General features: G+C 39.7%; 1 non-coding gene across 1 annotated transcript; it reads left to right on the forward strand.

The window, feature by feature from the left end:
- The first annotated feature begins 3,310 nt into the window (after positions 1-3,310).
- LOC145625931 (small nucleolar RNA R71) lies at positions 3,311-3,417 on the forward strand. The gene has a single exon (XR_014110823.1). It is a non-coding gene; the product is annotated as a small nucleolar RNA R71 (small nucleolar RNA).
- The last annotated feature ends 6,526 nt before the right edge of the window (positions 3,418-9,943 follow it).

The raw sequence follows: 9,943 nt of genomic DNA on the forward strand, positions 1-9,943 counted from the left end.
TCGGGGGTAGGTAAACCAGTCAAAGCATAATATAAGTCACCCATTTTATAGTCCGCATGCCACTGGTGAGATAATTCAGAATTTAATTCAAAAATTTTACAAAATTCTACAAAAGTTAAACTAATATTTCTATTGTTTAACCTGAAAAATAAATTTGGCCCATTTCTACTACTAACAACATGAAAAGTGGACAGGAATTCACAGGTAAGTTCTCGGTATGTAGGATAGTGCATGTCAACAAATTTTCTCATGCCAATGTCATTCAAAAATCGTTTAACAAAATCATACAAACCAAATGATTCTAGGGTAGGGCGGTGTAACCACCAAGAAGGAATTACCTCACGACCGACCAAATGCTCTAGCCGTTCCTTTTGTTCTCGGCTCACAATCCGGATCGTCGGCCAGTACGGGAGTTGCAAGTCCGGGTCATATTCCTCCCTCGAACTGGAGCTCCTACCAAAAATGGACCTAGCCCTCTTTGATGCCATGTTCAAGAAATGGGTTTGAAAATTTATTGAATTAAAACTGAAAAATTTTTATATGAAAGTGAAGAGGATGAAGAGAGGATCACAAATATGTAAAGAGTTTTGAATTTGGGTAAGAAATGGAGGAGAAAACTTAGAGATAAGGTAGAGAGGATTTGAGTTTTAGAGAGAGAAAGTTATCGAGAAAGAAGAAATAATGAGAAATGGTGAAGAAAGAGGAAGGAAAATCCCGTATAAGGCTCGCGCCCGGTCGGGTCCCAGCTCGCCCGCCCGGGCGATCTGAATAGATTTTATGCTGAAACTCGCGCCCGGTCGGGCGCCATTCGCCCGATCGGGCGATCTATCAACCGTATTTTTGGATCTTCTCGCGCCCGGTCGGGCGCCCTTCGCCCGATTGGGCGATCTGTAGGCCAAAAATTTCGCCCTTCTCGCGCCCGATCGGGCGCCATTCACTCGGTCGGGCCCGAGACTAAATCGGCGAAAAATTAATTTTCGTCTTTTCTCCAAAATTTGGCTAACTCTTTTCCTTCAAACCTGTACAAACACTCATAGAACTCTTTAAATTCCCTCATCTCTCCTCTCATAAGAAAAAGAAAAGAAAAGAAAAACTAGTCTAAAAGCACTAAAAATACGGGTTGCCTCCCGCAAAGCGCTGGTTTATCTAGGTCCCGCACGACCTCCTTACTAAGTACAATATCTAGGACCCTTGGCCAAACGCTTGATCGGGTGGTTTCTCACCCGGTCTAGCGGTGTTTAGGCTGCGATGCGGCTTCCTGATATACCCTGTGGGACGCCAAATCACCTTATCTGGTGGATCCTCCTTGACTTGGACTTGGGGATCTTCAATGCTAGGCACTAAAAATCCTTCTTCGATCGAGTGTTGCTTCAAATTGTCATTGCATTCAACACTTGCAACTCGATCTGGTGAAATACTTACCGTAGGATCGATTCGCACAACTTGCTTGATCGGTTCCACCTTTTCATCCTCAAAGCCAAGACCAACATTGTAGAGTTCTCTTTCTATTGCATCGACTTCCTTCTTCCATTTATCTATCTCATCTGAAAAGGATGTAACCCAAGATACCGCCTCCAAGGGATCTTTTTCAAGAGCTTGGGGCTTGTTAGAATAATTTACAACCACATTAACACTGAAACATTTCTCCTCAGTCATAGAGCTTTTAGGGGCATTATTCAGATTAAAAACAACTTTATCATCCCCTACTGATAGTGTTAACTTACCACTTCTTACATCTATGACTGCTCCTGCAGTGTTAAGGAATGGTCTACCCAAAATAATTGGGGTTTGCATATTCTCAGCCATATCAAGAACAACAAAATCTATAGGTATATAAAATTTACCTACTCTAACGGGGACATTCTCTAAAACACCTAAGGGGCATTTGAAAGAACGGTCGGCCATTTGTAGAGTTATATTGGTAGCTTTTAATTTACCCATATTCAATGTAGAACACACAGATAATGGCATGACGCTAACACTAGCACCCAAATCACATAATGCATTATCAATCAAGAGATTGCCAATATGACAAGGGATAGAAAAACTACCCGGATCTTTTAATTTAGGTGGAGACTTATTTTGAAGTACGGCACTACACTCTGCAGTGAAAGCTACTGTCTCTACCTCACTAATAGACCTTTTTCTCGTCAATATTTCTTTCATAAATTTTGCATATGAGGGGATTTGTGTGATCAATTCAGTAAAGGGAACTGTTATCTTCAAATCTTTTACCACCTCCAGGAACTTACCAAACTACTTATCCAAGTTTGTCTTCAATTGACGATTGGGGAAAGGAAGTTTGATAATTGGCTTTGGAGCATTATTATTCTTGTCTGGAGTAGCCACCTTCTCTGGAGTTGTACCCTGCAATGTAGAATTAGATATGTTAGTATTATCCTTTAGCCCTGCAGGGCTATCAACTACATTGTTTGGTTTAACGGAATCAAGATTAGCATTATTTAATAAAACAGGTTCATTAACTCTGGGCTTAGAGGGCCCTTCATAGTTTGAACCACTCCTTAGAGTAATTGCAAATGCTTGATCCGTAGGCCTATTCGGATGTGCCGGCAGAGCTCCCTGTTGGCGGGCTTGTAGAGTAGCGGAGAGTTGCGCAATTTGATTATCCATAATTTTATTATGCGCTATAATTTGATCAATTGTCGCATCTCTTCTCTCCATGTGCTTTTGCATATTAACCAACATTGCTCTAATTTCCGTCAGAGAAGGATCGGAAGATGAGGGGGTTTGTTGTGGTTGGTTCTTCTGGCTAGCATTGGGATGATAATATTTCTGCTGCTGTGGCGCCTGTGGTTCTTGTGGTGGTGGATTTTGAACATTAGTGCTCCGGTAGGAAAGGTATGGATGATTCCGATATCCAGGATTGTAAGTGTTGGAGTATGGGTTATTCTGCCTATAAGCTTGGAAGGCATTAACTTGCTCCACGGAGCTCCTGCAATCCTGCTCCCAATGACCTACAATACCACAATTTTCACAGAAAGCCTCATTAGAATTATTATTAATTGCAGAAACATTAGCTACATTAGCAGTGCTCAGATTATCTAATTTTTGGCAAATAGAGGTTAGTTGAGCTTGCAAAAAGGATACAGAGTCGACACTATGCTTCCCCTTGTTAGCAAATCCTCTAGGATTCCCATATTGGGAATTGTGTATCGCCATATCTTCAATAACCTGGCCTGCATCATCAACATTAAGATTCATAAATCTCCCACTAGCTGCAGAGTCTAAAATTATTCTAGAGGAGTTTCCAATGCCGTTATAAAAGGCTTGGATTTACTGCCATTGCGCTAAATTATGGTGAGGGAATTCTCTTTGTAAGTCCTTGAACCTCTCCTAAGCCTCATATAAAGATTCATCGGCTTCTTGGGCAAAGTTCTGGATCGCACTCCGTAGTACTGCTGTTCTCTCTGCAGGATAATACTTGTTATAAAAATTCAAAACAAGAGTTTCCCAGTCAGTTATACCAAGTGAAGTTCTATTTAAGCCATTAAACCACAATTTAGCTTTTCCAGTTAAAGAGAAGGGAAAGAGAATTTCCCTGATTTGGTCTTGAGTGACCCCGGCTTGCCTGATGGAGTTGCAATATTGAAAATAGTCGGCAATGTGAAGATTCGGGTCTTCACCCTTGGCTCCACTGAATTGCTTCCTCTCTATCATCGTTATAAATTGAGGTTTGATTTCGAATTGAACCCCATCAAGAGCCGGAGTAGGGGTGAGATGTGGAAAATCCGTAAGCTTTGGTTGTGAATAATCACTAAGCTTCTTTGGAGCCGTCATCTCTGATTCTGCGTCTGATGATACCTCTAAATCTCTAGAATCAGTTGGAGGATCGCGGTGATTATTGTTATTATCACCAGAATCCGCCAGGATTTGCTTGTAGAGATTTTTCTGTCTATGGAAGGAACGTTCGATCTCAGGATCGAATGGGATATAACCTGATCTGGAACACCTGGGCATAAACAAAAACTAGAAGCAAATGTGAGATTTGTCTCAGAGAACTAACGCTCTCTGAGACAAAAAGGGAAATAATCTAGACTACAAAAACAATCAGAAATAAAAATAAAACCGTTTCCCCGGCAACGGCGCCAAATTTTGACAGGGTAAAGTCGTATCCCCTAATCAAAAGTAAATACCTAAATCCTCTAACTAAAGTAGATAGAGAAGTAGGGTCGATCTCCACAGGGAAACAAGTCTTTTTACTCCTAATTAATTATTATAATCTAAATTATCTAAGTAACCAATATTTATATTTGAGTATGAAATTAAACTACAAAGAATAGGAATAGAGGGAAAACAATATATAAAAGGATCTAGGGCATAGGTTCACCAATAAATAATACTCCAGGATAAAACATAGTAATCAATCATTGACATTGCATAAATAACATGATTAACAGGCTCTCGCAATTTATTAATCAACATAGATCTAACAGGCTCTCGCAATTTACTAGATCTAAGTTCTTATTGAAAATAGCCTTTAATATCAAATTAACATCTGCTCGATTCATCAATTCAATATTGCCATACTTTTACAAGCCGCAATTGTAAAACGTTAAAACAATTCAATAAGAAATTATCATGCAATATCAATAATCAATAATAGACAATCATCAATGCATCAATTAACCAGATTGTAAAGGGCTTTCGCTACGTATTACAATCACAGAATTAATCTACCGGTATTAAATCTCATCTCTCGAATCTCGACTTAACCATTTATAAATTAATCTGCCTATTGAAACTAGACCTAAACATCAATTCTCATCTCTCGAATCTTGAATCAATATTGTCAAACTCATGCATAAAAGATAGGCCTAATCTAGTCACAGAGCATTAAATCAATCAATATGAAATTAATCTAGCATTGATAATTAACAACAATAAATTACCCCTTCATATTATTTATTAGATCCCCATAAACCCTAGAAATTAAACTACTCACAAATCATCATGACTAAACTAATCAAATAAATAAATAAAAGCATAATCAAGGAAGCAAAAAAAATAACTGAAGTTAAAGGGGAAGAAATTGTTACCAAAAAGTAATCTGGAATTAATGGAAGAATTAAGAACAAAGGTTTAAGAGAAAAGAAATCTAAGAGAATAATTAAGAGAGTAAAGAGGGGAAGAAGAAGAGATCCTAAAATCGTATTACGGAGGAGTATTTATACTCCGTACAAAAGTCCTAAACTAAAACAAATTAAAACGACGTTAAGCGTCAACTAATAAAACACGCGCCCGATCGGGCGCGCCTTTTTGTCCCTAATACTAATCTCGCGCCCGGCCGGGCGCGTCACCGGGCGCCAGACTAAGCTTCTCCCGCCCAGCCGGGCGTGCCTCCGGGCGCCATCCTTTTTGGCCGGGCGGCTCATTTGGGCCACTATTTGGACTTCGATTGGGCTCCAACTCTTCGGGCCAATCTGGACTTCCTCTTCCGGTCTTGAATACTCGGTCCAAATGCCCCGGTATCACCTATACCGAGCCCTTAATCACCGGTTCGATGGCTCTAACCGGCCCTGGGCTATAAACTCTGGTCGTGCTTCTCTAATGCTCGTGATTGCTCCAAAATAACTCGGGAAAATACTCCAAAAGCATAAATCCCTGCAAAAGTCAACCAAATCTACGAAAATACTAGAAAACACCAATTAGTAATAAAAGTGGCTCTAAAGAGCCAAAAACACTACTAATTATGACCAAGGGACAGGGGTAAAATACTATATAAAATAGACACATCAGGCGGCCACCAGCTGCCGGCGGCTGGCAGTGGTGGGGGAAAAGGGGCAGCCGAAAAAAATAAGGGGAAGGGGAAAAGAAAAAGAAAGAAAAATAAGGAGGAGAGAGAGAGAAGTTTACCTTGGGTTTTCTCCACTCTGGGCAAAGTTGATTTGCCCCATAAGAGGGATATTTATACCCCTTCTCTATCTCCCCTTTTTACCCTAACTTTCCTCCTTTAGTTTTTCCTAATCCCTCCCTACTAAAACTTGTTAAAAATCATAATTTCCTAAAATAAAACTCCAACTTCTATTAATTAATTAATTAAACGGCTTTTCCTTTTGTAAAATATTCCAAATTTACATGGGATAAATAATTAAAACATCATAATTAAAATGCTAGAGTTATTTAAATACCCTTATAAAATATATATATTAAATAAAATACGTATAAAGTGTATATACATTAAATAAAATATGTATAAAAATACGGGGTATTACAGTCTACCCCCCTTAAAACAAGTTTCGTCCCGAAACTTGGGGAAACGAAACTCAAAACTTTTCCTTTTTGTGTATATTATTGCTGTACTTTTTGTCATTTATCACTCCTTTGTGTCTCTTTGAGAGCACTAATACCTACAACACTTGATAGAATTTGTGCAAAAAGCACTAGAAGTATGTAAAACATAGGGAAAAAGCGCGAAATTCTATCGCATTCCACCCCCCTTAAAGAAAACGATTTACGCCCCCGTAACTCAACATACCTGAAACAGTTCTGGGTATTTCTTTTTCATTTCATCTTCTGCCTCCCAAGTGGCTTCCTCATATTCTTGGTTAGACCAAAGTACCTTTACAATGTTCACGTTCTTATTGCGTGTACTACGCACTTTACTGTCGAGAATCTTGACAGGTCTCTCTTCATAAGTTAAGCTTTGATCTAACTCAATGGTTTCGGGTTGTAGCACATGGGATTTATCAGGGATGTACCTTCTTAGTTGGGACACATGAAATACATCATGTACTTTACTAAGCTCCATAGGTAATGCTAACCTATAAGCTACCGTGCCTATTCTTTGTAGTATTTCATATGGACCAATGTATTTTGGACTGAGCTTTCCTTTCTTTCCAAATCTCATCACCCCCTTCATTGGTGACACCTTTAACAACACCTTATCACCAATTTCGAACTCATCTTCCCTTCGCTTCGAGTCTGCATAGCTCTTTTGGCGATCTTGAGCTGCTTGAATTTTAGCTTGAATTTCCCTTACTTGTTTAACTATGTCTTCAATCATTTGAGGCCCTAGGATCATGGTCTCACTAATGTCATTCCAACAAATTGGAGTTCTACATTTTCTCCCATACAAAGCTTCAAATGGTGCCATTCCTATGCTTGCGTGGTAACTATTATTATAGGAAAATTCAATTAAATCCAAACTATCTTCCCAACCTCCTTGGAAGTCTATTACACAAGCTCTCAACATGTCTTCCAAGGTTTGAATAGTTCTTTCAGTTTGCCCATCTGTGGCAGGGTGAAACGCTGTACTCATCTTAAGAATTGTTCCAAAATTTTCTTGTACACTTTTCCAGAATTTTGATAGAAATCTGGAATCCCTGTCAGATACAATATCTTTTGGAACTCCATGTAACCTCACCACATGTTTGATGTAAGCTTTCGCCAGTTGCTCCATCTTCCAAGTTTCTTTCATTGGTATAAACACTGCTGATTTCGTAAGTCTGTCCACCACTACCCAAATGTTATCATTTCCACTCCTTAACTTAGGTAAGCAAGTCACGAAATCCATTGAAATGCAATCCCACTTCCATCCTGGAATTTCTAGTGACTGTACCGTTCCCTGAGGCCTTCTGTGCTCTATCTTCACCTTTTGACATGTTAAACACTTTGCCACAAACTCAGCAACCTCATTTTTCATTCTTGGCCACCAAAACATCTTCTTCAAATCCTTATATAGTTTGTCTTCTCTCGGGTGTACAGAGTAAGGTGTATTGTGGCCTTCTTCCATCAACTTCCTCTTCATCGCCTCCTCACATTTCTGTGGTACGCACCATCTATTTTTGTACCTCAAACTCCCATCTTCGTGGATTTTGAAATATGTAGTCTTTCCCCGCTTAATTTTCTCGCGAATCCTATCCAACTTTACATCCCCCTCTTGGTTGACTCGAATCTCGTCAAAGATAGTTGGTTGGATGCTTAGATTTGCAAGAATACCCGCTGGTACTCCCCATTCTACGACCTCCAGATTCAATTTCATCATTTCTCTACATAGTTCATTAGCCACTACCAACGAGTTGATTCCATGACTAGTCTTACGACTTAGAGCGTCCGCAACCACATTCGCTTTCCCTTCGTGGTATTGTATGTCTAAATCATAATCTGTCGTATACTCTAACCATCTTTGCTGACGGGAGTTTAAGTCCTTTTGGGTGAAAATGTATTTTTAAGCTTTTGTGGTCCGTGTAAATTCTACATTTCACCCCATACAAATAATGGCGCCAAATTTTTAGCGCAAAAATGATTGTAGCTAATTCCAGATCATGAGTGGGATAGTTTACTTCATGCTTCTTTAACTGTCTCGATGCATATGCAATCACCTTCCCATTTTTCATAAGCACGCATCCTAAGCCATTCTTTGATGCGTCACTGTACACATCATATAGTCCACTATCATCCGGGAGTGTAAGTACAGGTGCTGTGATTAGTTTATGTTTCAAGATTTGGAACGCTTCTTCACATTTATCGTCCCACTCAAACTTTTTGTCCTTATTCATCAAGGTGGTCATGGGTTTAGCAATTTTGGAAAAATCTTTAACAAAACGTCTATAATACCCTGCTAAGCCTAAGAAACTTCTCACGTCAGATACTGTCTTGGGTGTCGGCCAACCCTTAACTGCTTCTATTTTGGTTGGATCTACCTCCACTCCGTCTTTGGACACGTAATGTCCCAAGAAGGCTACCTTTTCCAACCAAAACTCACACTTAGAGAATTTTGCGTAGAGGTGGTTTTCTCTTAGTGTTTGCAGAATTGCCCTTAGGTGTTCTGCGTGCTCTTCCTTACTCTTCGAGTACACCAGTATGTCATCTATGAACACAACTACAAACTTATCCATAAATTGATGAAACACTCTATTCATCAAATCCATAAAGATTGCTGGGGCATTGGTCAATCCAAAAGGCATAACTGTAAATTCGTAATGCCCATATCTTGTCCTAAATGCAGTTTTTGGAATGTCCTCGTCGGCAATCCTTAGTTGGTGATACCCATATCTCAAGTCGATCTTTGAAAGCACAGTGGCACCCTTCAGCTGGTCAAACAGATCATCTATTCTTGGCAAGGGATACTTATTCTTTATGGTTACTTTATTTAGTTCCCTGTAGTCAATGCACAACCTCATACTTCCATCCTTCTTTTTCACAAACAGAACAGGTGCTCCCCAAGGAGAAGCACTTGGTCTAATGTACCCTTTGTCTAACAGATCCTGTAACTGCTCCTTTAATTCACTCATTTCTGCAGGTGCCATTCGATATGGTGCCTTGGATATTGGGGCTGTTCCGGGAACTAAATCTATGGTAAAGTCGATTGCCCTCTTAGGTGGCATTCCAGGGATTTCTTCCGAAAACACATCCAGAAATTCGTTGACCACTTCTATATTTTCTGGATTTGCCACTTGTTTATGGTTCATATCCCTAACGCTGCAGAAATATACTGGATGTCCCTTCTTCATGTACTTTGCTAATTTCATTTCCACTTGTGACCATCTTCACTTTCTGTGATCTACAACTGATCTCCGCATTATACTTACTCAGCCAGTCCATCCCCAAAATAAGGTCAAAGTTGCTCAGCCCGAACTCAATGAGTTCAGACGGGAATATCTTTCCCTCTATTTCTAAAGGCACATTTCTAAAAGTTTTGGTACAATTTACTACCCCACCTGTCGGAATGGTTATTGGTAAATCTACTACCTCTACTGTCTTTAAACAGTCTTTAAGTTTTGCAACAACAGCCTTAGAAATAAAAGAAAAAGTTGCACCAGAATCAAACAATACTTTAACAGGAATAGAGTTGATAGAAAAAGTACCAGTGATAACATCCTTCGTGGCATCCGCCTCATGCTTACTCAGAACATTCAGTTTCCCTGTAGTTCCGTTCTTCTGCTGGTTATTCCCACTGGTAGTGTTACTGTTCCTTGCCCCA

Source organism: Chenopodium album, chromosome 3 (assembly GCF_948465745.1).
Source record: "Chenopodium album chromosome 3, dcCheAlbu1.1, whole genome shotgun sequence".
NCBI lineage: Eukaryota > Viridiplantae > Streptophyta > Magnoliopsida > Caryophyllales > Amaranthaceae > Chenopodium > Chenopodium album.